The sequence below is a fragment of the Triticum aestivum genome, chromosome 2B (genome assembly GCF_018294505.1).
Source record: "Triticum aestivum cultivar Chinese Spring chromosome 2B, IWGSC CS RefSeq v2.1, whole genome shotgun sequence".
Lineage (NCBI taxonomy): Eukaryota > Viridiplantae > Streptophyta > Magnoliopsida > Poales > Poaceae > Triticum > Triticum aestivum.
Window position 1 is genome coordinate 166,874,123 of NC_057798.1, and position 6,388 is coordinate 166,880,510.

Sequence of the window (6,388 nt, forward strand, 5' to 3'; positions counted from 1 at the left end):
TGTGTGTGTGTCTTTCTGTCAGGGGGGGGGGGTCCCTAGTTGCATGTCAAGCATCGACTCGCAACTAGGGGATGTGTGTTTTGTTAAGAACCTCCAGTTGCAAGTTGCCCATCGACTCACAACTAGGGGGGTGTGTTTTTTTTATTCGTGGCCCTCAATTTGCAACTTGCAAGTTGACCATCAACTCGCAACTAGGGGGGGATGTGTGTGGGCGTGTGTGTTTTATTCGTGGCCCCTAGTTGCAAGTTGACATGACTCGCAACTAGGGGGGTGTGTGTTTTGTTGTGGGTCCCTAGTTGCATGTCAATAACCAACTCGTAATTAGAAGTGCATGCATGTGTGTGTGTTTTTGTCAAGGGGCGCCCAGTTGCAAGTTGCCCATTGACTCGCAACTAGTGTGTGTGTGTGTCTGTTGAGGACCCCTAGTTGCAAGTGTTAGATTGATCTCTCCACCAATGGGCCCAACGGCTCATTGGGCCCTTGACCCACGCCCTGATCGGGGGCGTCCAGCCCAAGCAAGGCTGGTGGGCCCCTATCGTGCAGTGCTATAAAGAGGAGGTGGGGACCAGGGGCACAGGGTACGAGGTTCGTCGCCGCCACTGTTCCCCACTTCTAACCCTAATCCGATCCAGAGGGAGGCACTGAAGCGGCGGGAAGCGCCACCAGCCACTCCACCATAGTCACTGCCTCATCACCGCCGTCACCACATCACCATGACCTCCGGCTCAAGCTCGTCAGGTCAAGGAGAGGTAATACTCTACGCCCCACTACCGGAAATCACTGACCCATACGATCTAGTGGCCTAACAACGGTATCAGATGCCACTGGGTTAAGCTTTTTCGGTAGAAAAGAAACACAGAAAAAAAAGAAATCCCCTCCCCCAAGAACCCTAGACAGGGCAAAGAATGAATCTTCAACAGAAAAAGTTGCGCCGCCGGAAGGCCGCGTCCTTCCTCTCGATCCGGGCGCGCATCGGCAAGCCGAGGCGTCGGACGAAGAACCACCGGAGCTACTCAACGGCTTGCCGGAAAAGAAAAGTAAAAGACAAAAAGAAAAAAGGCCAACACCGGGGCCAAGTCCCTCGACGGCGGTGCGCTCACCGCTGAGGGAGAACGCGCGACCGGCGAGGAGGATGGCCACGGCGCGATCTGGCCGCGCTCCTCTTACTCTCGCAGAAAAGGAAAGGGGTAGCCTGGACGAGCCTCTCTGTTTTCCTCTCTCTCGCAGAAACGAAGTGGGGAGGGGGAAGTGGGCTCGCAGGGGACCGGCCACCGCTCACCGCGCCGCCCCAGCTCGATGCTCCGCCCTGGCTCGCCGTGCCGGCGTGGCTTGAGGAGCTGGATCCGGGCGTTGCGGGCGAGAGAGGAGCGAGCGGGCGAGAGAGGTGCAGTGGGGGAAGGAATCAGAGGCGCGCGTGACATGGTGGCATTAGACGCCGTCGCCGGCGGCCGGGCGCGGCGCGGTGGCGCTCGACGCCGTTGCCGGCAGAAAGACGAAGGCGAGCGGCGCACGAGGGGAAGAATGATTTAGGGTTTCCCTCGGCCTCGCTGACGAGCCGTTTTTGACCGAGCGAAATCGACGCTCGGCCGTCTGATTGCATCGGACGACCCAGAAAGAATCCCTAGCGCCCAGCTGGGCCTTTGGGCCGAAAGGGGGAGCCGACTCGGCTCAGGCTGCAGCCGCTGGCGGGCGCTAGGCCAGGCCATTTTCGGCCAGGCGCGACGCGCTGACGCTCAGAGCGCGCCCGAGCAGGCCATGGGCCAGCTGCAATTTTCTTTTTATATATATAGATTTCTGTCCAGTTTTCTGGGCAGATTTCAAATAGTATTTCTACTCTAATTTCATCCAGAGAAAAAAAAGAGTACAGAAAAGTAAAAGAAAATGTCCTAAAAAGTAAACATAAAAAGTTTTTGAAAATGACAAATAGGAAATTTTTAGAAAAAGAAAAGTTCATGAATTTTATAAAGAAAATTAAAAAGTTCATGATTTTTTATTCGGTCAAAGAAAAGTTTCTGTAAAGAATAAAAAGTTCATGAATTTTTTTATTCATGTTTTTCCGCTGCAAAAATAAATAAAAGTGCTCTTTTAAAAGAAAAAGGAAATTCTTATGAAAAGTTTCGCTATAAAGTAAAAGTTTTATCCTTCAATTAAATTGGAACCAACGGGAAAATTTAATTGGAAAAACAGTTTTTGAAAGAAGTTTTTTTCACTTGTGGGTTAAATCAGATTCAGATAGCTTCTGCTATGACAGTACAAAGATATTTGATTAAAGTTTAATTATGGTATTGTTATTTTTTGACCAACATTGATGATGACAATATTATAATTCAATTAGTCTTATAGTTAAAAGTTCAAATCTCTGGTAAATTTTGTATCAAATTGACCAATTTTCAGAGATAAAGATTAAGAAATGTATATTGCTAGTTTTCCGCTGCAATAAAGTTGATAATGATGATTATTTTCTTAGCAAAGTTGCTTAATAGAAATTTAATCATCACATTATTTATGCGTTATATGCGTTATTTCCATTTCTGCCCAACGGTGATGTGGAATTAATGTAAAAAGGTGATGTTTATTCTAATTCTGTCACAATGGTGATTTAGAATATAAAAGAAAGTTTTAAAAGTTTAATGTGCATATTATTTTAACTAGATAAACATGGGGTTATTTTTTTATGCTCATTATTGTTGATTATTGGTTCAGTTTTCTCAGACTAAAAGTTTTCCATGCCTTCATTCGTGAAAGCAAATGGCTGGGTACTTGTGACCTGAGAGATGACCAAGAAAGGTCAATGTAAGGGAGTATGTTCTCTCTAAAGAATGACTTCAAAAGAAAAGAGATATATAATTGAGAGTCTTGCTCGACGAATGTCTTCATGTACTTACCATGGAAAAGAATTCTCATCTTCTATGAGACACAATAAGTGATATGCGTGATTAATTTGACCAACGTTGGATTAAGCATGTGTATTAAAGAATATTCGGATTTATTCCTAACTTTGATGATTGAATATGCAGTCAAAAGAGCCAATTCTGGCATTTATGTCCCTTACAGGGAATTGCCCGCATGGCGGGGAAAGATGATTATGATAAAACCAGCATGGCAGGAAAAGTCTGGGAAAATCCCTGCGTAACCCGTATGGCGGCAGAAATTTTCTCAGACTTATCATGTATGACAGGAGAAAAACATGATGACTCATGTGTTTTTAATGTGTCCAACTCTGGGAGAAAAGTATGGAGAAGCTTTTATGCCTTCCTCGTATCGATCGTACATCTTATGTGTAACGGTCATTAAGCACTCAATAAATCCGAAGAGAATAAAAGTTACAGACGAACCTAAAGATAAGAATGATATGCAAGTGTGACTTGCAAAAGTACTAATGATAAAGAACTCTGTTGAGTTTCTGAAATGGAATAAGGAAAAAGTACTCCCATACCAGTTAACTGATAACTTCATTACATATGAAGTAATCAGATAAATGAAGTAGATACTCAAAGTTTCCTCAATTCACAAGAGTTGTGAATGGTTTTTCGAAATTGTGGCAGAAAAGTTCTTGCCACATTTCGAGGGGGAGAAAGAAATATGAGATACCCATTAATGAAGAATGTGATCGTCCGAGGGAGTACGGTGATCATAATAATACCCCTAAAGAAAAGAAGACTTAGGAATACTAAGACGGTGCTTAAAGTGCCATAAAGAAGAAAGTTTTAACAGAATAAACCCAAATAATAAAGTTTAAAGATACACCATTCTTAGTGAAGATGGAGTAATCTGAGGGAGCATGGTATGAAGATACCTAAGACTCAAATAGATTGTATTTGGGGGAGCACGTTGTATGACCTATACAACACCCATTGTTAGCTCTATAAAGGAGGAATGATTTAACATGGATCTTATGATAAAGGTCCCTGTAAAACCTATTGCCTCTTGGAAATGAAAGACTATACAATAATTTGCCTTTTGGCAATGACAGAGCAACAAAAGCCCCATATGAAAGAAGTGCTAGTACCTGAGACACAGATGGTCTCAAGGAATGAGAAAATCAGATACTTCTGATTACTATAAAGTCTATGTTAGTAAAATTCAAATGGAGGTTGATCCCACCTCATTTAAAGTGCTCAATCAAGTTTTGAGAAGTGCCTGCTTATCTAAATGATAAGAGACTATGTGAGATGAAATGAAATTGATGAATTCTGACGATGTTCGGGACTCATGAGTAATTTCCAATGGAGCCAAAACAGTAGGCTATAAAGAGTCTACAAGGTCAATGTGACTCCAAAGGAAATATGTAAAGGTGTAAAACACGACTAAGATCGAACGGTTTTTGCGCATTTTACACTGAATAGATTACAATGAGTGTTGGTAGCACATCATGATCTGAGTTACATCAGATGAAAGATATTATGATCTGAGTTACATCAGATGAAAGTAAAGAACACATGGGATACTGCCTGAAGAAGTCTTTTATGGACTAAAGCAATCAAATATTGTTTTGGGTTAAAGAAAATGAGAGGACAACTATATCCAAGCGAAGTTATAGAATGTGAAGTTCATTTCATAATCCTGTGCATGTGGATGACGTCCTACTTGCTAGTGGTCATGTCAATCTACTGCAGGAGGAAACGAAGTTCTTGTCCTCAAAGTTCAAAAGAATGTCTCTCGTTATAAGGATCGAGATTCACCGAGAAAAGAATAAAATGGGTATTAGGAGTGTCGCATGGGCATGCTAAGGAAAGTTTCTAAAGTATGCATGCGAGAAAACCTACACCTGTTCTTATAGTAAAGGGTAATGATTTTGGGAACTTTAGTGTTCCAAAAGTCAATACGAAATAGACCAAATGAATATGGTACCATATGCTTTAGCTGTTGGAAGCTTAATGAATGCAAAAGTATAACATTACCGTGACACAGTTCACATAACCGGGTTGTTTTGGTAATGTCCAGTCCAGATATAGATCACTGGAATGGAGTCAAAAATATTGGCCTCATGCTAAAAGGAGCAAGTGTTCTCGAAAGGTTGTGAATACAGAAACATAACTTGTGAAATATACAGCAAAATCCACAATTGTCGCTGACTTTCACACTTGGAGTTTTTGTGTGGAAAAACTCTAAAGAATGAGTCAATTATCATTAATATGATGTAAAGATAATGTACAACATGATATGAGGCTGAGGGACAGGCAAAAAGGTTAAGGAAAGATGTACCCGAAGTTGATAATGGTTGGCAACAACAATAACCATTAAGTAATTCGCCCCTATGACAACGAGTCAAGTGTGGTCCCAAACACATTGACACAAAGTTATACGTTGTTAAGGAGAAAGTCCGGAATTAATGTTGAAATGCTTGGTGCATGAAAGCAACAGACAAGTGTTTTGCAGATCTGCTTATTAAAGGCTTACCGCCCAGTGTGTTAGGAGAACACGCAGTCGACATGGGTTTTATGGTATAGTCTAAGATTTCCGGACAATAAAAGGGCCCAAGGTTAAAGAAACTATTTCAAAATAGAGGTGTGTGTTGTAGGTGTTGATTCTATCGGGATAGACCGTGATGATGAGACATGCTCTACATGCAAATCTGTGATGGAACGAGTACTTTGAAAAGAGTTATTTCAAAGTATAAAGTTAAAAGTATATGATGAGATCAAGGGGGAGAATGTTAGATTGATCTCTCCACCAATGGGCCCAACGGCTCATTGGGCCCTTGACCCACGCCCTGATCGGGGGCGTCCAGCCCAAGCAAGGCTGGTGGGCCCCTGTCGCGCAGTGCTATAAAGAGGAGGTGGGGACCAGGGGCACAGGGTACGAGGTTCGTCGCCGCCACTGTTCCCCACTTCTAACCCTAATCTGATCCAGAGGGAGGCACTGAAGCGACGGGAAGCGCCACTAGCCACTCCACCACAGTCACTGCCTCATCACCGCCGTCACCACATCACCATGACCTCCGGCTCAAGCTCGTCAGGTCAAGGAGAGGTAATACTCTACGCCCCACTACCGGAAATCACTGACCCATACGATCTAGTGGCCTAACAGCAAGTTGCCTATCGACTCGCAACTAGGGATGTGTGTGTGTGTGTTTTGTATTTTATTCGTGGCCCCAGTTGCAAGTTGACCATCAACTCGCAACTAGGGGGGATGTGTGTGTGTGTGTGTGTGTGTTTGTTGTCAAGGGTCCCCAGTTGCATGTCAAGCATCGACTCACAACTAGAGATGTGTGTGTGTCTATTTGAGGACCCCCAGTTGCAAGTTGCCCATTGACTCGCAACTAGGGGTGTGTGTGTTTGTTGAGGACCCCCAGTTGCAAGTTAACCATTGATTTGCAACTAGGCGATGTGTGTGTTTACTCGTGGCCCCCAGTTTGCGAGTTGACCATCGATTCACAACTAGGGGT